The 27,849-nt window shown below is 35.6% G+C and overlaps 1 long non-coding RNA gene across 1 annotated transcript; it reads left to right on the top strand.

Moving 5' to 3' along the window:
- Positions 1 to 352: 352 nt before the first annotated feature.
- LOC135578405 (uncharacterized) lies at positions 353 to 27,849 on the top strand. Its single transcript, XR_010469938.1, has 3 exons — positions 353 to 1,380; positions 4,549 to 4,638; positions 23,070 to 27,849. It is a non-coding gene; the product is annotated as an uncharacterized LOC135578405 (long non-coding RNA).

Below are 27,849 nucleotides of genomic sequence, written 5' to 3'. Positions count from 1 at the left end.
TGATTGAAAACGGAACCATTCAGGACTTAAAGGTCACAAAGGTAGACAGTGTTATGAAAAAGGTCTAAAAGTCAGTTGAGCATATCAGTCATTTACTCATAGTTTGCTTAAATATAACAGGTTGCTGCTTTTTTTTTCTTTTTTTTTTCCTTTTATTTTTCTATGAGGACAGTGCCAAATATTTTAAAATAATAACAATAAAAAGAAAATAAAGAAAAGAAATAAAGAAAAGAAAAAAGAAAGAAGAAAAGAAAATAAAGGAAAAAAGAAAAGAAATAGAGAGGAAATAGAAAAGAAAATAAAGGAAAAAAGAAAAGAAATAGAGAGGAAATAGAGAGGAAATAGAAAAGAAAAGAAAAGAAAAGAAAAGAAAAGAAAAGAAAAGAAAAGAAAAGAAAAGAAAAGAAAAGAAAAGAAAAGAAAAGAAAAGAAAAGGAAAGGAAAGGAAAGGAAAGGAAAGAAAAGAAAAGAAAAGAAAAGAAAAGAAAAGAAAAGAAAAGAAAAGAAAAGAAAAGAAAAGAAAAGAAAAGAGAAAAGAAAAGAGAAAAGAAAAGAAAAGAAAAGAAAAGAAAAGAAAAGAAAAGAAAAGAAAAGAAAAGAAAAGAAAAGAAAAGAAAAGAAAAGAAAAGAAAAGAAAAAAGAAAAGAAGAGTAAGACAAGTCAAGGCAAAAAAATAAAAAGTAAATTAAAATAAACATAGGAAGTTTCCACATGAAACACCTCCTGGATTAGTCCATGAGTGATTATCTTTTTCTGTTCTTCCTTTTCCTCATACAAATCCCTGCCAGGTTCTTCTGCTTTGATGCTCACAGAAAATCATACAACCACTGACGAGAAGACAGAGTTACAACCAGGGAGCTAATTTTATCCATTAAACTGAAGTATGGTGATGGGGAATTTCTTAGAACCATGCACAATACAACCACAGCAATGCTAATGACAAACCCTCACACTGAAAAATTCACCCTCTGCATCCTCTGACAAGAGGGGAAACCCTGTCTCACACACACTTTGCCAGGGAAATTTTACCATTGCTTGCAACGGCAGGATTTCAGCCAGCAATTATGAGATTATTTCAACATCAGCAGCAGTAGGGCTTCATCCTGTATTCAGATCACACAGCGACAACTTTGTACTTGTCTTTATATGTGAAGGCTGTTCTGGGAAAAAAACTGATACTCACAGATGAGATGGGGGAAAATTGTAGCAGTATATTTCTCCTTATAGTAGAATTTCCACAGAGATTAAGTTAAAAGAACTGCTGCACAGGAAAAACTAAATTTGACTTGAAATATTTAAATTTTAATATGACGGCTGCAACCTGAGGAATGCAACAGGCATCTTAGCTCTACAAGCTGCCTTTTTCTGAAGACCATGTAGGTAAGTAGCTACTTAATTCACTTGTAAACTGAATACTTACAACATCTTGCTGAAAATCTGGTTGGATGGAATGAGTAAGCTTTATATCACAGTTGCCAAGATTTTCCATTCACGACTCCACTTCTATTTGCACTTGCAGGCTTGCTTCCAGATTTCCTAGTTTGGGAAATGTTGCTTTTAGATCTCAAATTAAAAGCATATGTTGAGACTTAGCCTGACCTTTAGAAATTGTAAAGCAGTTACAGGACATGATGAGGGGGCGATAGATGGAGGGGCAGGAAGAGCCAATAAGAAACTCTTTTCCTCACCCACAAAAAAATTTTCACTCTTCTAGCTTTTTTTTTCTACTGTGGTTTCTTTCTGAAATGAAGCTTCCAGCGTCTTGCTCTGTGTATGCATTCGTATGTTTCAATTTATAAATTTTCCCATTATACTTAATAACTTTGTACCTGTTAGTCAGTTTGTAACATAAGCAGAGCTCTCATTTCTCCAGATTTCATAAAAACAAAGGCCAACCAAAGGAAAAATGACTTTTTAGTGGTTCCTCCCTGCAGAGTGAGCTCACTCATCACTGGTCACTAGGGAACCCACCATTCTGAGATCTCTTTTGGAGATCCCACCTCCAGAACAGAACTGTTGACTTGTACCTTATTCTTCCTCTAGCACCAAGGAATCCACATGTATGACACAAATCCACAGGGAACTGCTCAGGAAATATGCATTATTAATCAATATTGGACTGGTATCTAGAGGTTAAATTTGACACAAACACCATAGTGCAGGATTGGATGCCAGAAGAGGGAAGTCAAAGGGTTCAGCAAGGTCAGGTAAATTAAGAGAACAGATATTACTGGTCCCATAGTGTTTGCTGGTGCCTGGATTCATGCACTGTGGAGGTTAATGCATGATAATCCCTTTTGGACCCACTATAAAGAAATCTGCCAGCTGAAGTGCCTCAGGCCACCAGGAGACAAACTGAACTGGTTCAGTGACTGCAAACTGAGGGGATCTGTAAAGGACCTCTGTTTGGGTCTCCATAAAACACTTAGTGAAAAACGTTTCAGAGTATGATTTGTGAACCCCTCCTCCAGTATCCTGGTTTCTACAGCAAGTTCCTGTAGAGCCAGATGCTCAGTCTAACGTATTTAGTCTTGTCCCTGAAAGTTTAATTAAACTTAACAGCATAAGGTGACTCTTTACTTTGCCAGAGACAATTAATGTACTCTGTATCAGTTTCATCTTTGAACTGTTTTTTTTCTATAAAGGCAAAATTCAAATAAAAAACTTAAAATCATAAGTTTAAAATTATGTTATGTTTGGCACTGAGATTGGAGCTACAGACATTGTAATTTAGCATCACGTGATCTCTAGAAAACCAATGTGAAATAAATGAACATTAATTTCTGCAGCTGTTTTGCTCAATAACCATAATAATATAGTTGTTACACATAAGCAGCACACATCAGCCCTGGCAGAGAAAAAAAAAGGATGCCAGGCTGAGTACCTGATAAGCTTTCCCATTCAAGTGTTTGCATGTAATGTCAGTATTTCTCCAATGCAAACGACAGTAGATGACAGCTGTCACTTAAGTGCCTATGGTGCTCTGAATAAGCAGGCGCTCCCAAGAGGTGGCTTTAAAAACAATTATTATTCCACTAGTGACCAAATTTTGACAGTTTTCTGGACTAGAGGGAGGGAATCCTTTGATGTCCACAAGTGAGAGGGAAACGTTATAGACATGATTAAAAAAAGGAGCAAAACAAAAGGTTAAGCCTGAGGTTTTCAGTAGGGCCTAAGGGAGCCAACTTAGTTCAAAAGGCCTCTGATTCCTTTAGGCTTTTTTGAAATTCCCAGCCTGAGCACCAGATTGTGACACTGATGACTGCAGTTACTCAACCAAGAAGTGACACTAAAGGAAGCTTAGTTAAGAGGAGCCCTCCGTGAGCCTGCATTTTAAATAGAATTATAGTTGCAACTGCCTCATGAGATCTAACTGCATTCCCTGCTTTTGACAGTGACCTTTGCATCATGCACACACACACACACGCCACCACCCCCTCCTCACCCCCCATTCAGCTTTTCCTCCTCAGCTCAGATCCTAATTGGAACATTGTTTTTTTCTCCTTAACTAAGATTTGCTCCAGATTGTGTCTGGCTGCTAAAGGAAGTTAATTACTGCAACACCCTTCAGAAGGATACATTAAAAAATGCTGCAATTAAATTTTTTGATAAATCTTGTCCTGATAATACCTTAATAAAAACCTCATGGCATACTGTGAAAACAGGAGTCCATGGGACCACTGAAGAAACCTTTATGAATGAAGTGAAAAAGTGTTTCTTACAGATTTAGATATGCAATGACATATTGTACCTTCTGTGTCCATGCTGAGCATGTGATCTGCAGAACTGCAGTCCTTCTGATATGTGCCAGGGACCTTGGACTTATTTCACACACACATAAACCATTTTGCCTAAAACATTCACAGGTCAGCTGCATCCAGAACATGTTGGACATAAAGTATCGTGTTATATAGTTAATTTATGCATATATTCGATGCATTAATCTATGCAATATAAGCCTAATGTACAAAAAAATAGTCAGTTTTACTGAGCTTTCACAGGGCATGCAGGTTAGGTTGGATGTGCAGCTGTCATGCTCGCTTACTCTAGATCTGATTTGCACGTGTATGGGGAAGAAAAGCCAGGATTTTTCTGGCAGCCTAAGTGGAAATACAGATCTTACAGAACTTATGACCATCTGGAAAGTCAGGGAAATGGATAAAACCCTCAAAAATTTCCTGCTAGAAAAAGTGAACATGTATTATGAAACATGTACAGTGAGCTGAGACTGGAGATCAAGGAAAGAATGCATCTCGTGGGATCCTGGTACTCTAAAACGCCAGGAAAATGACTGAGACGTATTACTGAGTTTTGCCTTTTTACACACAAGTATGCATTTTGTAAATGTCCACCTTCATTACAGATGTTAGACTCCTTACTTAGAACATCATTAGGAACATTTCATAACATCTTTAAACTGGTAGGGTTTTCCTCCCTACTAATTTTCCACTGTCTGGTTGAGACAATGAGCCAGTTAGAGACTTTCAACTTGCTTAATTTCTCTGCTGTCATTTTATTAATTTTCCACCATAATCTCCTGCTTTATAGGCACAAGGCATAACCCCTACAGCTGTCAGATTTTCTCCTGAAGAAGGAGCAGCCTGGGACTACTCCTCATGAAAAATCACAAGAGGGAAGGTATGCCGCGCCTGTCATTACCAAGTTTTTCATGGAACTATTAATTTCAAATGGGGATTTGCTTACTTAGCATGATCCCTGGCATCACACATAACTGTCTTCCTGGGTTGGTTATTTGAATGTTGTTATAAGGACATTGTGGAAAACCAGAGCACCTTCAGGTTGTCACTGTTCCCATTTTGTGTGCTTTTTGCTTTTCCCATAATATCTATCATTTAAAATATCAAAAGAAAGAGACTAACACTTAGACTATCATTCTGTAGGCTATTCATTATAGAGAAAAATTGCTTTAAAATCAGATATCCTGTATTTTCTATTTCTTTCAAGAGTCGCATATTTTTTTCCCCCAACTGTTTAAAAATAAGATTTTTTTTAAATTCTGACATGAAATAACAAGATTTGTTAAAAATATTCAAACTTCTGACATTTAATCTCATTCATGTAATTAAAAATAATAGGAATGTGTATTTGTTTTTTATCTTTGATACTTTATATTTTCTTCCTACAAAAATAATGGTCTTCAAAGTTCATGCATCAAAAAAAAATGTATCTTATTTCATTTATTCCATACATTCTTAAAATAGTGAGTACAGTAGAAGAAGCAATGTAATTGCATTATACCATGTGTGGTTGAAATAGAATGTTATCCAGTAAACATGTTCACAATCATAAATAATAGAATCAAATATGTATAAAGATTGAACAGGTACTGGCAAACACTCCTAGTGTTTGTGCTTGGGACAGATTGAAAGTCGATTCTCTTGCCTCATCATCTGGAAAGAAAATTTCCACACACTTACAAACACCAGAAGGATCAAAACAAATAATACAAATGACATTTTCACATCAGTAAATTTTAGCAATAGTTCAGTTCAGATCTGTGCCGTGGCTGGTGGGGGTGAGTTTCCCACTTCTGTTCTGATTGGAATAAGAATCATGCAGATTGGAATATATTAACATAACAGTACATACATGTGCTGATATGCACAACATGAAAACTGGGAGGGGTAAGCACTATGTTTAAAAAAAAAAACATCACCCCACCAGAATCCACAAAAAAAATTATTCAATAGGCTGGCTTTGGGAGTACTCAAATTTGAGGTATGCAGATCCTAGGCAGATCCAGTTTGAGATCCAAAACACTAAATATGAAATTTTGGGGAAGGGATGAGGTTGGATTCTGGTCCTTCAAAGCACTGAGGAGCTGAGAAAGAGAGAAATAACCCGGTTCATTGCACAGGCAAGTGCAGGGCAGGAGCCTCCCTGCAAAGAGTGTTGACATTTCTCAAGTGAGCAGCAATCTTTTCAGTTAACTCCACTACTCATACAGTTGATACTGCCACATAACCTATACTAAAGTTCCACATCAGACGTGGTTCCCATTTTTTTTTTTTTCCCATGGGTCCCATGGTGACCCAGGAAAACACTAATAACATCATTTTCTGAATTAATCTGTATTCTATATTATCCACTGCAGACTATGAAAGAAAAAAGTGTCATTTGGACCTGCCCACACACACCCTCCTATTGGTCTTATATTTTCTTGGGGAACTTCTGAATTGTGATAAAAACCCCAAGATAGCAATTGTAAACACAGGAGTAGGACACTAATCTAAAGAGAAGAAAAGAGAGAATTAAGTAAAAATAGCAACCTGAAAGAAGTAAATGTGTCATTTGTATCCCAGTGGTAAAACATGCATATCATAAATGTAACAGAGATTTGCTGTAAATATTTTTCCTCCATTATCATAAATGTTGGTCTCTGCAGCTTTTTGAGAGAGGTCAAAATATATGCAAAGGTAAAATTTGCATCTCCTCTCAGGAAATTTAGACCCTAGTATCAGCCCATACTAAAATCATATTTGTGTTTCCACGGTGCACTGCTTTACATGCCTTTGCGGATACTGAATGGTCAGCATTGCTTCTCATCATAGCTGCCTGTTAATGATTTCTTAGGATGGTCATTGTCTGATGTATAAACAAATTAACAGTAATCTAGTAGAGAATTTCTGTGATCACAGAAAATATGAAATACATCAAAGAGAAGGAGGGAAATGCATACTTGGAAAAAAAAAAAAATAAATCACATCCTAACTGGAGCGCATAACCAGGTATTAAAGTGTTTGCTTTTGACCAAACACTAGTGCCTGAGACAGATCTGGGAATGAGGTTATTGGCTGCCATATTCACAATGGTCGTTTTATAAATCATGTCTCTACAGTAAATATCTGCAGCTCCTTACAGAATCCTGTGTTTCCAAGGGATGTTATCATTTTAAAGGTGAAGATAGCATATGTTGAATATCAAAACCAAATCAGATTTTGGAGCTATCCAAACTGACCAAGCCTTTCACATTTGTTTTATATATCTATATACCTGTATCTCCACAACAGGTACAATTTCATATATTTAAAAAAAACATTAATACTTGAGCTAAATAAAAAAATTAAAGCTCATAATGTCACAGACACTTATTTTCTTCTGGAAACAGGTTTTTGTCTTCTAGAATGATTTTCAATATTATTGTTAATATTATTATATTTGATGACTTTTATAACTTTCTTTTTTAAATCTCTGTGTTGACTGAGAGTGCACCTTTGCACAATTTACGTTTTTACTTCAGCTGTCAGTGAATTTTACTCTTATGCAAGGGCCCGATAAGCACAAGGTGTATGTTATACCTCAAATGTTTAAGTTTATGGAGAATGATGCAGAGCTGTGTAAATAACATGAGGATTTGGGAGCTGGATCAAAAGTAAATATCAATAATATAAAAAAAAAATGACATTATCTAAATTATTTTTTTCTTCCCAAGCTAAGAAAAAAAACAAATAAATACTAAGTAAATTTCAGAATAAAATGGTTCATATCAGCTATTTGTTAAAAAAATGACATCAACGTGCAATTTATAAAACTGCCAGAGAAATCTCCTTTTTACATAGTGACATATTTACTCTTTCCCTATTGTTTCCTTACCAAAATAAGCCTCAGACCAATAGCTTTCATCCTTCAATGCTGAAATACCAGCCTAGAGAGTCATTCTTACGAGTCTTAATATTGCTGCATCTCTGGGTTCCCAGGTTTGCGCAGAATCAAGCAGAGCGATTTGGCACTTAAACAGTTTTTTTTTTGTTGAAGACCAAAACAATAAGGATAAATGAAGGATGAATGAAAAACAATAAGCTTGATATTCAGACCACATACCTCAGAGGATTTTTAATCTGTCCTCCAATAAGTGTTTAATTCTTTCTATACAGTGGAAAAATATCAATTGAAACAAATGAAACAACTTCTCAGAGCAGTGTGGAGCAATGGTTACGGCTCAGCCTAGGCTGCATTATGAGATGTTTAGGTTTGAACACTTGCAGGTAGATATGAACCTTGGCCTTGCATCTACTCAGTGATTTTTGACTCCTCCGTTGGTCAAGGAATTTGATATAGTGTTATTAACAACATTGAGATGAAATGCACACAGTCACGAGATACTACCCTTTGTCTGATAGAATTTGCATGATTTTTTTCCTTTTTTGTTCTTTGCTTTCAGTCACTGAAAAAATAACCATAGAGGATCTCTTTGTTTAAGTGCACTTATACTGGGAGTGAAACACTTGTTTTCACACAAAATGGAAATCAAAGATTGATCCGTTGATCCAGTTCAGTCTGTCTTTCTTTGAAAGCAATGTTCATCTGCTAATGACTTTTGTGGGAAGCAAGACTGGTCAATTCTCAGAATAAAATAAATGAAAACATCTATAAAATAAAATTTCTAGGCAAGGCAAGGAAACCCAGGGGTCTCAGTTTGAGGCAGAACAGTGTCAGAGTCTCAGTTGTGTATAATAAAAGGGCAACACAATGAAATATTTTTGAAATTCCTGCTGAGAAATTTACAGAATATCATTTATTTCTTTGGGGATTTTTACCAAATGTCGGCTAATTATTCCTGACATTTGTTCTGAGGTCCCATAGTGAAGAAGCACATGACCAACAAGATTTAAGAAACTAATATTAACCAATTTAAAATATTTACTGACTTGAACCTTGAAAGGTAGAGCCAGAGGGTTCCCCTGTACCTCAGAAAGTTGCAGCTGTGCTATTGTGTGCCTTGGAGACATCAAAGATAAAAACAGGCACTAGATGTTGTAAACCTCTAGTGAAAAGTCTTCTTAGTGTACATGTACTGCATGCCAGCTTTGAGGATACTGTGCTGGATTATTTTCAGTGTCTAAGCCTCAGTGCACTTAACATATTAGCTGTTTCTTATTTGTATACATACTGTGATGCTATGGTATTTATTTCAGTAGTTATTTAAGGGAATATTAGTGGACTGTAGTATTTCTTCAAATATAGATAACTTCTAACAGAAAAAAAATTATTGACTATAAAAGTGAAAAGTAAAATTATTTATAATATAGTAAATCTAATTTCAACAATGTTGATTTGTTTAACTTTCAGTAATGATATAAAATATTCAGATGTCAAATCAGAAAAAGGCCTCCAAATTAGGCATTAGATTTAGATAAAAGATCAAAGTCCATGAAATAAAGGGGCTTGCTACTGACATACCATTAAAACTGATCAAGGTATGAGCCATAAGGACTTCCCAGTAATGTACAGACCGAGGACAGTCAATGTCTTCTCTCTCTTGAGACAGTCATTTCATAAACATAAGCAAAATGAGACACATGAACAAAGGAACAAAGGGGATGAATAGCTGCCATGTGAGCAGCTACCATCTAAGCCCAGAGATGGCTCCCAGGCTCTTTGCTCTGACACGGCATCAGGCAAAGAGAGGACAGGCCTGGGGTGCCTCACACACATGCCTTCAGGATAAAGAATTTGTGTTTTCTGCACTATTCTTGAATTGATTTCTGATATGTGTGAAGAATCTGTCCTGTTCTGCACTTCCAGCAATTCATCAGTATCACTAGGTTGGAAACTGATGTCCAAACTGAAAAATTAAAAATGTTCCTGTCCTGAAATATTGAAGCATCACAGTTTTTGCAAACCAGAATTCAAAGAAAATATCAATTCAATTTACTCAAAATATTTTGCTTTGACAGCTTTGAAACATTTACTATGAAGTTGGGGCATTTCTTCCTTTACTATAATTAAAACAAGTGTGCTAATAAAATCATAGATGTTTATTATAAAACATACACCACAAATGCTGAAAAAAAAATAAAAGAGCTTTCTCACTTTGTGCATGGGGTGTTAAATCAATAAGTCAAATCAATCATTGTAATAAGTTTCAGGCTTGCCAGTTAGCAATTTGCCAGGAATTTTCTAACAATATTTACTAGTAATGGAAAATACTTTCCATGAACATCCTGATTTTCTTGAGTTTAAAATTTCCAAAAAATTCTAAAGCAATTTTCAAGACACAGCAAGTGCTATTACAGTTGAAACTAAGTTATATCATAAAAATATTTTCCTGTGTAGATTCAGTAGAAATTACTCAGTAAGCTACTGTTCACACATTTGGTTAGTAAAATTGCCTGATTTAATAAACAGATAAAAGATCTAACCATGTCACTACATTCATGTACTCTCCAGTGATTTCACTACAAATCCACGAAAGGTGGCATGTTCCCAAAATATGCAGAAATCAAGGAGGCCTTAGTGTTCAGGGACAAAACCAGTGACAGATATCTTAATCTGGAGTATCATCAGCCTCAAAGACAGATTTCTTTTTTTTAAAATCCTTTTCCTAATATTTTAAAAAACATGCCTCTCAGATTCAACTTGCATATAACGTTGCATTTAGAAATCAGAGCTGTAGAATTAGTGAAAGATAATTCCTACAACTGTAGGACATTTGTTATGCAGTTGGTAGGTTGACACTATTTTACACATACTTCTCAGCAATGCTTCTCTATACAGAAAATGAAGGGATACCCTCTGCATGTCTTACTCATCATATTTTATCTTTCAAATGACTCATATCAACATGAAACCTTCAATGCTGTCTCCCCTACTATTTCTTTTGTGTAGGAAATGATATCATTTTCCTTGGGAAGAGTAGCCCAAAATTGATAAGGTTTCACCCAGTATTTCACAAACTCATGGCTATTCTCTGAAACCTATGCTACTTTGGAAAACACAAAAGTAAACAAATAAATTTTTTTTTTTTTTTTTTTTGCATGTAGAGAGGTTCATATTTCATTTCCTAACAATCCACCCTTACACAAATATTTAGCCAAGCTTTAATCTTGTAAGTAGTCTCATGAATATCTCCTCCCCAGCAGAGCAGAAGGCCAGCACCAGTGTTCTCAAGCAACTGCTTTTAATCCAGTGTCTGACATGCTTAAAGTGTTTGCGCTTGTCAATACTGTAGAAAAAACTCCATTTGTCACAAAATTCCTCAAGCACAAAAAATGTATAAGCAAATGAGTCTTTTTGTTTTCTGGATACAATCTCACATATATGATGGAGATGTTAATTTCCCCGGAGCCATGAGTCTTTTTTGCACTGTACTCTGCACACTTTTCAGCTGCTATATTTTAAATTACGCTGATGTTCATACTACAGCTGAAAGCCCAACAATGCAAATATCACCAAGAAATATAAAGCTGAAAATCTATTCATTTGCCACTCCTTTTGCAGGTTCTAGATAAAACAAGGGCCCCTCAGTCAAAGCAGAGTCCTAAAAGACACAAACACTAAAGATAATTTGGCACTTGTTATGCACAGCAGCTTCCAACAAAATGCCTGAGCTGCCTACACAGACCATGGGTCTTTAGATGTTGCTTAACATGAAGGATCAGCAGAAGTCCAACTAGCTTTCTGATTAGCGATTTGGCTCTCCAGAAAAACAGTGTAGGTGTTGAAGGGAAACGCAGAGGCAGGTACTCCTGCCACTAAACTTCAGGTGCCTGAGGAATTGCTACACTGAGGGCTGAAACATCATCCTGTTGCTGACAGGCGTGCTCTGGAACCAGAACTGGTAGAGCTGCATCAGCGTAAATCCCTACATTGACTGATTAAGTTTGATTAAATTACATTGATTACTGCATTAAATATTGTGTCACAAGTAATTTTGTATTAAAAACAGAACGTGCTGCTAGTGACTGAAGAATACAGTGTCAGCCCTTAACATACATTATGGCATGCTTTAGAGCAACAGTAGAAAGGAACAACGAAGCATACTTGATATACCACCAGTAAGATAGAATCGCAGTGCACTTCGTAATGCTTGTGCATGCAGGATCTCCCCAGGCTTTATAATTCCACCTAGTCTCTCCAGATAGTTATGCAGCGTGCCATGTGGCTGTTGCAGATTTTGTCAATGCAAGCTCAGCACTTCCTTCACTCTCTTCTGAGTCACTTTGTCATGCCTAGTCTGCCCTTTCCCTTTCAGTAGTTCTCATTGTCTTCTTTTAAGGCTTGTAACATCCAGGATGAAAGAAGTCCCTGTTCCATGTTTTCTACTGACTAGAAAAGCATTATCTCACCTCTTCATTGAATTTTCTAAACATCATACATGAGGGAATTCTTAAATATTTCATTTTCAATATATAAAAATGGAATGGCATCCATTGGAATGGTAGAGCCAAATATCAGGTTGTCTGAAAGAGTGGGATTTTTCTGTTAAAATCTGCTCAAAGAGTTTGATTTCCCTTTTCCTAGCTGAATATGCTAAATGCTAAACCATAAAGAAACAAAGGAGGTTTTCCTCTGCTTTCAGTGTGCAACTCTTGGTGTAAGGAAAGCAAGCTGACATGATGAAAGCTTCCAGGGAAGACCAGCGAAGGAACAGAACTTGTGAAGTAGAAAGGAACTGAGATGTTCGGTATTGCCTAGAAGAGAATTCCACAAATAGACAAGCAAGTGCTCAGTAACTCCACTGGTGCAAGTTCATGTCAGAACCAAACTTTAATACCTGACTTTAAAAAAAACAAATGGGAATTAATTTCCTAAACATTTTCATATATATGGCTTCAAGATTTTTAGGTGATTGTAGAGGCAGGCAGAAGCTTAAGGACTAAGATTTTGGACTTACTTACCTAAAAGGACACAGGTTGTTAGACAAGCTAAGTTTTTGGCAGGGTGTAGCTTTGAATTATTTCAACTGGATTACTGAAATTTTCAGGCCCAGACTTTCAGTCTTGCAGAAAAATAAGATTGTTTTTGTTCAAGGACAAGATTTTTTAATCTCTCTTACTGTTTTCCTCAGTTGAAAAAGTGTTTTCATTTATAACTTAACACATATAAAACTTAAGTGTTTTGTTGATTGAGAAATTACTTATGAAATAATGTAATTATTTTCTTGGCTGCTTGTTTTCATTATTTTTGTCACTGGCATTACTAGAGGCCTTCCAGGAATTTGGAGCTTTAGAGAATATCATTTTGTTTATGAGGTAATTCATTCAGCATTTCAGTTCGTTGGTAAATCTTCTCTTTAAGTTTTGTATGCTTACTGTTAATCTCAAATGTACAGCACTGCAGAGAAGGTAGTTAAGCAGCTTACATGAAGGCTAACTGGCTGCATGCACAGTCTGGTGCTTCTCCTGTGACAGCCTGATGAACTTGCCTTCCTATTGAATATCCAGGATTGTGGCTCATTTCTTAGCAGTGCAGAAAGTCTTCCCTTTCACACTGTAAATAACATTTTTGTCTAAAACAACTCATTAAAAAAGATGAAAGACACTGGTCTTCAAGCCTATTCTTTTTTAAAACACGTTACCTGTCTGAAGCAACCTTTATCATGTGCCTGGCAATAAAATATAATCTCTTTTCAAGTATTTAATGCATTCACTTCATGCATTTTAAGCACTTAGACTATTCAAGTACACTGCCCTCTATGAGGAAGTGTGGAGTCAGGTGTATCATGCACATTCTCCTCTATAATGCTTTTGTGATAATCCAAAAACATAGTTCCTCCTTTTTGTCACAGCTGAACGTCCAAATTCCCACTCATGAACCTTTGTAGACATAGTTTCATTAAGAAGAGCAATGCAAAGAATTTAACATAGAAGTAAAGTATATAGGACCTGTGACATTCCTAAAAATGGGAAAGCTTCAGTGGTGAATACACATATACGAGAAAATATAGATGGCTGTTTCATCAGCAACAAAAATTGTGAAGCCTTGTTTTCACCTTTTCTTAACCCTCTCCACAGTGCTTGCAGACATTTCCCACATGCTCCTTGGTACCTTCACGCCTTCTGCATCTTCCTCGTATTTGGCTGGGTGAGTGGCAGCATATGCTGCAACAGATTTACAGCAGCAAGTGTGCTGACTGTCCAAACACACGTGTGCTGACCGGCCAGCTGGCTGTTCCCTCCTGAAACAAGGAAAGGACTGAATTTCAATGGCTTTGCCTTCAAGGGAATGCTAATTTGGGCTGTGGCTATAACCAGGAACTCATTAATATTAAATGAGTGGGAACTTTTAATCTTTGAGACTATACCTCTGTCAGACTTCGTTATGGCTGGATAACAAACTCCAGGGATGGCAACAACTGACAGACAGATGGACAGACGTATGATCACACAAACCTAATTTCTTTAGGAAGCACAACTAAAATAATTAACTTTTCTTTAAAATCTTGTAACAAGGGATATGAAAAGCTTTTATATCCTTACTGCATGCTGAGACACATATCTTTTCTATTTACCACTAACTTTTTATTTCCATCTTCTTTGCCAAAGATATTTGCAGATTTCTCACTGAAGCCAGTGACAATTTCCAGCATGGGAAGGGTAGCTGAGTGGAGAGATATTCAGAAACATAACTGGATCTGAAGTAGTCTATGGATTTTTCAATACAGTTATCTAGTAGATTGATGTCACTTCTTCTAAAAGAAGTGGAATAGCTCTCATCATACGAAAGGCAAATTCTGAAGGTAATTTTGCCCAGAAGGACCAGAGAGAAGATAACTTCCTGTTGGTCAAAACACAGCAGAGTATTAGAATTATTGCTCTAATTCAGACTGTATTGATCTTTGTGAGCTTAAATATAGTGACAGTGGAAGATTTGAGAAACATCAGTAACAACGATACTGTGCCTAATGATGTTTTTTTTTAAATGCTAATTTATTTAAAGTATTATTTTAATTCCCCTTATTTTACCCTGAATGTATATAACAAAAGTCAAAAAGCAAGGCTTTCTTAAGTTGCTGCACCCTTTTTCCCAGAGCACATGTAAGTTCTGAATTTGAAGTGTTTGCTCTGATGAAGAAGAAAGGGAGTTTTTATGGTCTGTTCTGATGGATAAAATGATGCCTTTCCTACCTTTAGACACCCGTCATGCAGACATTTACATCTAAGTTGGTTGCCATTAAAATCTTTACAGATAATGGGAAGAAAAAAGCATGTGTAGAGTTTGATTGAACTTTTCCAATTGTTTATTTTAAGTTGAAGTAAGATGAGCCCTAGAGTTGCCTATTTACCTCTATTGATTAATGAATACATTAAAAAATATTTCAGCTATAAATAATTTTGCTCCAGATACAAACAGTTTGCCAAATATCAATATTTCTATAAAGAAATATTAGCCAGATTATAATCAAATTTGGAAATACTTTTCATCAGTTGTTTTTTCCAGCCATTGCAATGATTTTGTTACACTCAAAATGGTTCCTGTGGATGCAATCAGCATTAGGTAGGCCATGGCTCTTCCTTAGCAATAAGGACACTTTTTTTTTTCTGGTGTTTTTTCCAGTATCCTTCCTAAACCATATATTTACATCAAGAACAAACAAACAAACAAACAAAAACAAACACACACACACACACAAAACAAACAAACAAAAAAAAACAAAAAAACAACAAAAAAACAACAAAACCAAACCAACCAAACAAACAAAACTAAATGGAAAAAAAAAAAAAAGAGGAAAGCTTAAACTCTACCTGGGTTTAGCCAAATTATCTATTCACCTTCTTGCCCCACACTTCTCATCTGTTACTTTCTGGACCTCTGTGTGGTCTCCTGCCAAAACAAATTATGTTTTGATTTTAGGATGCTTCAACAGAGAAATCTTTTGTATCATATCTGTTTTCATCAGCTCAGTTAGCTTTTCTGCCTTGAGCACTTTGAAAATGTCTGGTGATTTAGCTACCCAGTGGTACAGTTTCATGCTCCCTCATCAGTGTGGATCTTATTGGTGATTTCAGTGAGCTCACAAATTTAGAGGAACTTAAATCTCTGGAGAGCAATTGCTACAACTCTAATAAGAAGGTGTTGATAGACCTTTGGCAGTGCTATTAGAAGACTGGCTCAAGGTTATTCTCATTTTATTCCACCCTACTTACAGTACATTATTTGTGTTGCTGGATTTTTGCTATTGTACAGTTAACTATGATTTTTTTTATACTCTAAAGCAAAATGCCTAATGCTCTTCTGCATTTACGCCCATTTTATACTTTCATGTAATGTTTTTTTTCTGAGGGCAAGACGCATCTTGCTTATGCTATAAGATTCCCTATAAAGCTCTTCTTCTAAGAAGGAAATACGCTTCCATTCTTCATAAACCTAGTCTTATCTTGATTTTATTACTGTAAATTAATTATGGGAGAATGATGAGTCATCATGACATCGTGGCTATAGAAAATGACATTTATTCAAATTAATTTTACATGAGGTTAAGATTCTCTTACACCACAATTTTTCTATGTCCCTTGATGTTTTAACACTCCTTCCCACATTATTCCCTGCAGGTTAAAACATATTTCTTCTCGTCACACTTTAAGAAGTGTGTGCACACATAAAATACAAATCATATGTATGCATGCATAGATCAGCAAGCGTGTAAGTACAATAAATTATTTCTATACATGACTAATGGGAAAGATACTCCAATAGTTGGATATCTGTGAAGGGTGGTTGTTTTTTTTTCTTTCACAAGTGCCAACTGACAAAGCAGCTGCATTCTGTTTTGCTATATTTGTAACTGTCTGTCCACTTGTAACTATCAATCAGACTCTGAGACTTTTCATAAAACATCTTTGACTAACCAAAGACATTGCTTCTGTGTTCATTTGGAATTTGTAGAATGTAGCAGGTCATGTAGATGTCACCTTGTTAAATGTATATGAAATGAAATAATAGAAAATACAGTGATTCAACTGAAAACTTGTAGATTGTATCACAAGAGTGCCTTTTTTTTTAAGCTACTGTACCACCGCCTTAGGGGAAAAAATATACAGTATTATACACTTTAAGGGAATTTTACTGTAATGAGGGAATCTGATGGGGTGAAGGAAGAGAACTGTAGACTTTGAAAGAAGCATCTTTCTTGGAAACATATGATATCATAGAAGGCAGATGCTTTTGTTTGAAAAGCAGCATGTCATGCAGGGAACACTGGACTTTACTAAGTGTAATATCTGAAAGGAAAGAGCTGTCAAAAAATAATAGTCCAACCTCTAAGCCAGCTTTGTAATTCTAAAAATATTTGCATGTTGCCACTGCTGCCTCATATGGTGACATTAGAAGAGCGTAGAGTTTGAATTCATTTAAGATGTTCGCATCCCCACAAAGTACGGATTATTTCCCCTCGCACTGGTGAGCTCCCAGAATGCCAAGTTATTTGCACTGCATGAACAGATTGCATAATTATCTGTTGAGTTTCTTGAAAGGAGAGTTGGCAGTGCAGTGTGATTAGGTTTTCCAGAGTTGGCAATTGCACAGGTGAGGAGACAGACACATGAGCACCATATCAATGAAGTTTTTAATAACGAGCAGAAACTCTTGGACCCTTTTTTTAAAAAAAAATATAGTGATGAAACACCTCAAATGTGAGATATATGTTTGGTTTATTTGGCACACGATGTTAAACTGAGTGAATATGAGTGTGGGTTACAATTGCTATGTTGCTGAATAATGATGAAAAGGTAGCCTACTAGCAAAGTTTTTTGTTAACTCACTGTTAAATTATATTTTATACAAAGCTTTCAGTTTTCCCATAAAAAAAAGTAATTGAAATATTTTTAACTCAGGTTTTTTAACTGATAATATAGGGGTGGTTTTGTTTTTGTTTTTGTTTTTGTTTGTTTGGTTTGGTTTGGTTTGGTTTTTTTTTTAAAGTTGACTTATACTTTAAGTATTCTCATAACTCTGGAAAAGTTTTGAACTATCAATATTTCCAATAAGAAATGTTGAATGTGTCAGCATAAAGTTCGCACCATGAAAAAAGACCTGTATTGTTAAGTTTTGGGTTAAGTGACTCTCCCTTGTTTCTACCATAAGTTTGCAGTATCCTTCTTTTAATTCACTTAATGAGAGGCAGTAAAGTAAAACTGTTAAAAATGGTATCAGAAAATAATATACATTTAGATATTCAGTTTTGTCACTGCAAATATAGATTAAGTGGGAAAAAATGTTTGAAGTATAAGATTCAAAAATATCTTTAAATATGATATTTCCTTCTACCAAGACTACTAGTTAGTGAGCAAAAGACAGGCATTCTGCAGGTTAAAGACTACAGATTCTTAAAATTCTGGCAATGTGTTTCTATAGATTTATACAAAAATCTTTGATTTCTTTGAAACATTTTCACTTCTGATTGGAGATCAGGCATCACAAGATGTATATTAAAGTAAGTAGCTGACTCAGAAGGGAAATCAGAGGTTAAAACTGTGATTTTCTCCAAAGGAAACCTCCCATGTTTTGAATTTTTAGTAGCTGTCTGTGTATTATTAACAACTCTACTTAGATTTGACAGGCAAGTAATAATGTGGCTATTCATCTCAAAGACAGTGGACCAGAATACATTTCTGTCTCTATAAATGCATTTTAAAAGCTGAAAGACAAATTTCATTACAATAAAGAATGGGGATTTGGTAAATGTATTTTTTTTTTATTGGTAGATAAATCTTACTTTTTCTACAACTGCTAGGTTTTAGAAAGTTTAATAAATAGAGTAAGTATTCCCCTATTTATTAGTAACAGTGATATTTGAAAGCTGAGAGTGTGACATCAATTTCAGAATACATTGGGTCAATCCATTCAATGTGTAATGTCACTGAACCCAGTCCAGTTACACAGATCTGCATCTTGTTCAAAAAGTATGCTTTACCTTTCCTACAAAAATATCATCCTGTCAAAGTTAAAGATATGAAAACTTATGAAAGTCTGTGCCCAGTAAAACCTACTGGAATTTGTCCATAGGTTTACAGACCTGTCCAGCAAATTCCCCAGTGTGATTTTTCAGAACATCATACATACTTACAAGTGTATTGACTGTAGTGGTTTGCTCTCATAGAATATTTTGCAATGAGTATTTTCCTTACATCAAGTTGACCCCTAGTTTTCAATAGAAAATTACGGTTTTGGGTAATAAAAATGTAATTAAATAAAATATATATAAGAGGTATCTCAGTACATTTGGCTGTATTTCATAAAGTAACATTGTTACTCTTGTTATATGTACAAATGGCAACTAGAAACCAAGTATTAGTAGTTAGAAACTGCCAAAATATTATTGTAACATTTAAGCATTTCATTGTTTAAAAGTAAAAATGCAAAGGTAAAATATAAATCTTTTGATCCTTCTCAATCTCTTTAATTTCTCAAGCATTATATTCTCAGATTTATTTTTTTATATATACTCAACTGATATCTATATTTTTTTCACAAATTAGTTGAACTCTAATTGTTGTTCTTACTTTTCATTCAGAATACAGACTTTCAGCTAGGACTTAAACATCTGTTCAAAAAAAGTCCTGTTTCTTTCAAGGTGCTACATTCTAGAAATTATTCAGTGTATGAGTTAGGATAACAATAACTGAAATAATATTAGTTTCACCTGACATGATGGAAACTGTCCAGACATAAAGCAAGTGTGATATCTTCATGCAGCATGCTAAATAAAGGCAGTTGCTTAGGAATGAAATTTAATAATGATGAAAATGACAATGCAAAGTTGTGATCTAATGAAAGCTGTTTCCTGTACAGTTCTCAGCAAAATAATATTTCTTTTTTAAATCTGTCATTTTAAACTGTGTGTTCATAAAATATACACAGGAAAACAAATTACTTGGAATTTATTTTTCATTCTCTCCAGGGAGTGCTAAATTCTGGTTAGTTGTCATAGTCTGCATGTTATCCCTTCAGCTGAGAAACTGCATGATGAAGGTTTATCTTCTTTTTTGAAGTTCTGCCAGACTGAGCACATTGTTCACCCCAGTCTATGAAGGAACTGGAGTGGAAGCTGCTCTCCAGTTATAATAGGAATTGTGTGAAGTCCTAAAAGAGGTGAATGGCTTCTAGTTTTTTGGCCTTTTGTATTAAAAAACATTAGTACCATAATACATTTGTTGCCATAACACGTTGCTTCACTTTCCACATTGTTCAAGTATACTTAGGCTCCTCAATAGTGAGGGCAGAACAAATAGATATATGGGACCATTAATGCTAAATGGTAAAAGAAGCAAGAACAAAGTTGTTCCAGGCACCTGACTGTCAGGTGGGTACCAGACACAGCCAGAGCTATGGTCCAGCAGAGGGTTATTAAAGAGCTTCTTTTGTTCCTGTCCACCTCAAGCAGTGAAGTCCATCTGGAAATGTGACATAGTTGAAGCTGTGAGGTTTAGACCTTTGGATTGTCTTCTCTAATTCTACACTTGTTCCTTTCGTCTGATATTTTTAAGCGTTTCTCCATTTAGGGAAAAAAAAAAAAAAAAATCTGGGTCCCAGAAGCTCTGTGAAAGTCTTCATACAATTTTCAAAACACCATTTCACCTTGCCTTCTTAAGAACATTTCCGTAAACCATCTGAATTTTATCCCTTTTTAAACTCAATAGCAAATTGTAAACACACAAACAATGTTTAGCCTGGAGAAAAGGAGGCTGAGGGAAGACCTTGTTTCTCTCTATATCTGTCTGAAAGGAGGTTGTAGCATGGAGGGTGTTCGTTTCTTCTCCCAAGTAGCAAGTGATAGGACAAGAGGAAATGGTCTCAAGTTGCACCAGGGGAGGTTTAGATTTAATATCAAGAAAAAATTCTTCACGGAAAGGGTTGTTAGGCGTTGCAACAGGCTGCCCAGGGCAGTGGTGGAGTCACCATCCCTGGAGGTGTTTAAAAGACATATAGATGAGGTTCTTAGGGACATGGTTTAGAGCTAGAGGTAGGTTATGGTATAGACTTGATGGCCTTGATGGTCTCTTCCAACCAAAATGATTCTATGATTCCATGATTCTACTAACTTAAGTTGTTGCTTCGGATTTTTTCTGGATTGTGCAGTGATGACTTTTTTTTTTCCTGAGATAACTCTTTTTCTGGCAGATTTTTTGGACTCACTCCAGTTTTTAGTGGTCAAATATGTGCAAAAAACAACAATGATGCTATTAGGTTCTCTGCACTTGAAAATGTCAACAAGGAGGCCAGATAATTAGTGGAATGTACTATATTTTAATTTTAAGTTCTTCCTTCAATGTCAAGGCTGGAACATTTTGATAATGCTAGTCTGGGAAGTTTCCTTTACTATTGCCTATATTACAGTGGAATAGCTTGAATGGGAGGTTTGGTTTATAAATCACAGTGCTTTCCAGGGTGTGTCAACAAGTTTTATTTCAAAGAACCTCTCAAAACAGAAACACAGTTTTGAACAGGAAGACCTAGCAGCAACAGCATCTCATCCCTTCTCTGAGCAGTTGCTGGTTCATGAGCTCCCCAACCAGTAAAGGCATAAAACTGCATACAATTCTTCTGGCTTTGCCTCATGAGCACCAATGTTTGGGAACCAAAATATAGAAACTAGGAGAAACTACAGATACTAATCATTTTGGAAGGAAAACAGAACAATAAAAGATAATTTTCTGTGCTCTTTGGTTACCCCTTCCTCCTACACATTATAAATCTTTGACAGACACGTGGCCATGTCCAAACATCTATCAATCTTATAGTTAACTGGAGAATTTCAAATGGAAAGCTACCAATCTGCCATCTTTCACAAGTACTCAGCTCTCTCAGAAACTAAATTTGACACAATCTCTCTTGAATTCCTAAACCCAGTAATCTATAAGTAATACACACAGAAGGCACAAAACACAGTTTATACCCTTTTATCCACCTGCTATCAAGTCAATGCACGTCTGTTATCTAACCTAAATTGTTGGCAGCAAAGTCAGAATGAGCTTTCTCACAGTGATTAGATGTCACCGCTGCCTCTGACTATAATAGCATATGCTTCTAGAATATATCTGCTCCATAAATTGGAAGAGTTACTATATCAGCTATCATTTCATTGAACATCAAACCAATGGAGCTCTCTGTTCATGAGGTCAGAATTACAAAGTGAGGTATAAAAAGGATGTAAGGATTTCCAATATCCGCCTAGCAAGCAGCCAATCTCATTTTGTATTCTTCTTTAGAAGCTGATTGGCATCAGGTTGCTTAGAACAAGGTTTAATAAACCCCGTGAGGGCAATAACCATGGGATCTGCCCATAAACATTTGCATCCTAAAATGTAGCAATTATCTTGCATAGATTTATTCTACTTTTACATATACCTAGGCTAAAAGTGAGGGTTCTGCTTATATTTTAAAATTTTTTGATAGCAAGGGCATCTTGCAATTATTAGATTTACAAGCTAATTGGGTGTTATGTTCAGAATTACTTCTGCTGAGCAGTGCACAATATGCTACTTCAGATTTTTATTGATTATTCCCCCCTTCTTGTATTATGGGACAAATTATAGCAGAACATCTGCTTTACTGTCGACAGTTTATTCATTATTTCCTATAAGATTTTCATCTGTTACTTACCCTTACTGCAATTGGAACAATCCCCAAACTTTCGGTTTCCTTTAATGATTGTTTTTTTTTCTCCATAGCTTAAATGTGTTTCTTGTCTTTGATTCAGTTCTATTTCTGCTATATATTTTGAGGTCAGATGGCTGGAGCCATGCCCAGTCTGAAAATCTACAATTGTTTTATTTAGTGTCTTCTTAACACTTTTGTATTTGTTTCTACCATGTTACATTTTTAAGAACTAGTGACTGACAACTACTGCACATGCAAACATTTCATTGTCTGTCCTAGGATTTTCATTTCCAAGTTAAACAGTTGTATAGTTCAAGTTGTTTCTTCTACATGTAGTATAAAATATCACAGTAACAAAGTCCAAAACATATAACTTGAATTAGGTTTGCAGTCAAGTCTTTCAAGGTTCTTTCTATAGAAAAAAATTGTAGGTATCTTGGAGTCTGGTGGCAATTTTTGAAGCATTATAGGTAACTGTTGTTGGTGCCAGGCAAGTTCTTGACATAATTCCAAGTCACCCTGGGTACTAATGATTCTTTATCCCTGTCCTAGACCAAGAGAGGATGGCAATTCAGACATCAGAGAGGCTAAATAGCCCTCAGTTGATGCATGTCTGTTTTCATCTATGTTATGGGAATCCAAGATATACAAGTTCCTAGTTTAATCACTGCTGTTGAATGTGTAAAGTATGGTAGCATGAAACAATATAATTGTTTTTCTTTGCACAGGGTCATTACTGCAGCACATTTCAGTGAAGACCAAAGGAAGAAGATGGAGGGTGATATTAAAATGATTCATCTGGTGCCTGCAGATGTCTCTCCCAGAAGACGACAAAGGCAAAATAGAATAATAGCAAAATTCTGCTGTGCTATACTCAATCTAAAACTACCTATTACTGCCAATCTAAAACTACTATTACTACCATTTCTTGTCCATTTCTTTGTACCTAAAGAGAAACAAACAAACAAACAAACAAACAAACAAACAAAGAAAAACACAAAAGCACAAAATTATACGAACCTAATTTCAGAACTTATAGAATTTAAAGTACATCTATACTTAGATAAGTAGTCTTTCCAAAGAACCTAAAGATTTTATGTCTGAATCCTAGTGGTATTCACTCTAAAAATCTTCATCTGTGAAACTCACCATTGGACTCAGTCCAGCATATGACATCATAACATGGCTTTTATGCTTCAAGAACAACCAAGAGAAGAAACTTCCCTTCCCTTTTTATATAGTCATGTATTTATTAGACATTTTGTCTGGTGGTAGGGAATTCAGGATCAGTTTTTTCCAAGAGAACATGTTCCAAGAGAACATGCTACTCATAAGGCTATAGATTTTTCTCCAGTACGCCTTTTATTTGAGTGCCAAAAATTCCTGGACTGCTTCACAGAAACAATATAAACATATTTTATTGACCAAAATATTGTTTACAAATACTTTCAACTCTTCTGCCTTATAGAGACTGACACAAAGCTTTTTGAAATGCACTTATACCCTTCCATTGATTTAGATGACCTTTTGACCAGGTCCTTGGAGTAGCTTGAGGGGAGAATTAATCTGTGATCAAAACAGATAAAATCCTAAGGGTTTCTAAAGCTACATACTGCCATCTCAAATAGAAACTCATTCTTCTGCTTTCAGGGAAGAATGCAGTACAAAAATATGTGTTAGTGAACCAAGGCTGAGACCTGCAAGTGGTGCTAGTACAGCAGCTTTTGTTGTTACTTTATTTTACTTTATTTTCCTTTCTCTGGTTTTGAAGTATCCAAAAAGAGACAAATTAGAGCATTTGTTTTCAGCAAGGAGTATTTTTAACTGTTTACCAGCTCATGGTTACTTCATCTGTTCTTGCCTGTGTGACAAATAAGAAAGGATAACATTTTTCAGAATCACTTTGCAAATAATATGTCAGAACCATACCCACTCATCTGAGAATTGCAAATTTTTTAATCTGACTCTTCTCTTATTTGTGTTAAACTCACACTCATAAGGTGTCAATTCCTTCATTAAACTCATTTTCAGATTTGCCATGAACAAATAACACCTTCCTGTTCTCCTGCCCTCTGAAACCTTTGTTCTGCTTCCAGAATAAACAACACAAAAATCAATAGCTAATATATGTAATTACTGGGAAAAGCAGTTAGCAGCAGAACCATGACAAGGTCATTCTCTCAGTCTCAGGCTACCAAACATACAAAAACGCTTGCCAACACTGGGGACAAGAAATAGCCTTGGATTCTGCCAGTCAGCTGTCCTACTTGGCCACAGTGTATATGTCAACACACAAAGCACATTCTGGGGTATAAACGCACACACATGCATATGTGTGGATGTATCCCAACCTGAGTTTTGCCACTGCACTAATTTACTGCTCATTAGAGCTGTAGACCTTCCAGATGATAAAATGTAATGTTGAAAACTCTTATAAACTCTTATATTTGAACATAATAGTTCTTTTAAAATATATCTTAAGATGGAAAATGGAATTTTCTGAATATATCACAATTAAGATTTAGAGATATGTAGGTTCAGATCCTCAAAAAAACTCTTAGCCCGCATTTGTAACGGTCTACGTTGCTCAAAGTGGATATATGTAGAAATGTTGACATCTTGACAACACTGAGATGACTGACTTCTTTCTGTCCTGCAAGCCTTAGTGTGTAGCAGGTACATATACTTCCTCCATAAGCCTCAATTTGGGATCAGAGTCCATATAGTGAAACAAAGACAGGTTGGTTGTACTATATGGACTGGGTGTGTTTTTCTTTTCCTCTTTGTGTAGCAGATGAATAATCTATGGAAGACCCTAGTTAAGTCTTCTTTACAAATGAGGATCCACTGTCCTAATTCACAAAAAACCCCAGCAGTGTCCCATTTCCTGTAAGACTTCTGTAAGCAGTGGTCCATGTAGTTAATGTCTCCTGTCCTTCCCTTTGTAGTCCAGTTCATAATTAAGAAGCAATGAAAATGAGAGGAAGCAAATCTTAGATAGAAGTGGCTAGAACATTTCCATAACACAAAGATTCAAGCCATCTAGACATCCAGAAAGGCACTTGAAACCAACTCAAGTTTGAGTAGAACATGAGGTTCTTCTTGGCTGTGCCATGATAGACAGTCTTGGGTATGGTTGCTGTGCATTTTTTTTGCACATATATCCAAACCATGTCACTTGTGATGTGGAACTATCCAGATAAAATCTAGTTAATCTAGTTTCAATCTAGATGGTTTTTAACCATTTCAGTGTAAGAGCAAAAGCAAAACAACAATCCATTTCCTCAACTGGGCTTATAAATTTGCCATAATTTCATTAAAATTTAGTTATGCAACCCTAGATCAAAATGGTCTTACAGCTGAATGCTGAAAATTACAACCATGATGAAATGAGTCTACCTGCAAAAGATCATGAAGATGGAGCTCATGGATGGGTAATTACAAGAGGTATTTCACCTTTTAAAGAAAAATTTCAAGTTCCCTTCTTATATTTTGAACATCAGTGCTCTATCATCCAGTCTCCACAGCCAAACAAGCATGGAATGTTTCTTTAATCCCTGGGATAAAATGACAGCAGAATAGCTTCTTGATTAGAACGATGGAATGGAATCTGGGACCCTTTGCTTCACAAGAATCCTCCCCTGAACCCTTGGACAAACTCATTCCCACATTGGTTGCAATTTTTTCTTTTCTAAGAATAAAATAGTATTTACTTGGTTTACAGGAACATTTCTTGTACTTGTATTTAGAGACTGTACGGCTTTCAAAGAGCCCTGGGTGCATATTACATGCCATAGGTAAAAAGCAGGAGTTCTTCTCTGTGCCAGGAGCAAATACTTCCAGCAGAAGAAGATTTAGAACAACAGATGAACATCTCTGTGAGCATTTCCAAAATTGTATTTTTAATTAATGTCTTTCATCTCAGCTGACAAGATAATTCATCATCATTAAAAAGATAACCCAGGTTAGGGAGATTTGTTCTGTAATGTATCTGTGAAATAAATATTTAGATGGCCTCTATATATACAGCAAGGTTTTCGATGCTTATGAGAGAAATGCCTCCACTGAACACAAATAGTGACAATGACACACTCATGTTTTCTCTGGGTAAAAAAGAAATTTAACCAAATAAACTACAGGTCAGATACTCAGCTGTAGAATTTTGAGAATGCCAAGAGTAACTGACTGTCATGAATGGTCACGTAAGTATAAGTACTTCATGGAAGCGTGTGTATTTCTCTAGGAATTGTAGTAAATATTCGTGATACTGGCTAATAGGTATAAGTAGTTGATTATCAGAATAAGTTTATAGAAAAAATAAGTCTCTGTGCATAAGATTTACCTGCTACTGGCTTTGTAGCTAAGACAGTTATAAAAGCAACCTATTGACACAGTCTTTTTGGAGCTCCAGAACTGGAATGACAGCATCTACAGATGCTCTACCCATGCCAGGTTCACTTTATAACTAATGCAGAGAAATATGCATTTTTAAGGTGTAATTCATCTGTCTTGTTTAAAACAGACTCCTTAGTATGTAATGCATCATACCTTTGACGTCATTGGCAGTACTAAAAAAAATTCCTTAACTCTAAAGTATGTTCATGGTGACTGACTTAGACAAATTGAGCCCAAGAAGCCTAATATGGTGGAATCATTATGGTTTCCATTACAATTTTTTTGCAAATGCTTGCTGCATACATATAGGTAATTTTATTTTTTGAGAGTTAAGACCATTAAAATTAATTATCTTTCTAAGGGTCTGGGAACCTTGACTTCTCAATGAAGGACAGACAGGTTTTTGAGCATGACAATGATATTTTAAATAGGTGTGTTTTGATAATATTTGGTTTAATTTATCTGAGTATCAGATGCTCCATATGTAAAACGTGAATTACAATATTAATCTTGTTATTACCTGGGTTGTCTTTATTCATTCAGATTTATAAAATGTTTAATAAACTCAAAAGGATACAATGCCAAACATTATTACCTAGTTATTTCTCTTTATTACTGTCACCTATTCATAGGCATTTTCAGCTCTGTCTGAATTTTGACCCCTGTTCATCTCTCCTTTCTAACTAAATAGGATATTTAACTGTATGTCACTGTGTCTTGAACTCCCTGAATTTTTGCGTCAGTACATTTGTGATTCAGAGCATATCCCACAACACCCTTTTCCACATTGAATTGGATGTGCCTTCCTTATGCTATTAAAGATTCAGCATCACAAGCTATCATTATATTAATTTTAAGACACTTTTTTTATCAACAGATGAACAATCATGATGATTAAAAATGCTTCTCCTCTCAAGGGCTTGTACAGTATTTTGCATTCTCTGGCATGTTTATTAGTTATGTTGATTGAAAATGAGTGAAAAACAGAGACAACTTATTAGCCAGTTTAGTTAGCTGCTACTTACATTAATGAAAATGTCTGGATACATGCCCATTAAGAATACTTGGGAGATCAGAGGTTGAAAAGCTGTTCCTTTGCTTCTCACTGCTGAC

Source organism: Columba livia, chromosome 2 (assembly GCF_036013475.1).
Source record: "Columba livia isolate bColLiv1 breed racing homer chromosome 2, bColLiv1.pat.W.v2, whole genome shotgun sequence".
Lineage (NCBI taxonomy): Eukaryota > Metazoa > Chordata > Aves > Columbiformes > Columbidae > Columba > Columba livia.
The sequence above is the reverse complement of the archived record's forward strand: the minus strand, read 5'-3'. Positions and strand labels throughout refer to the sequence as shown.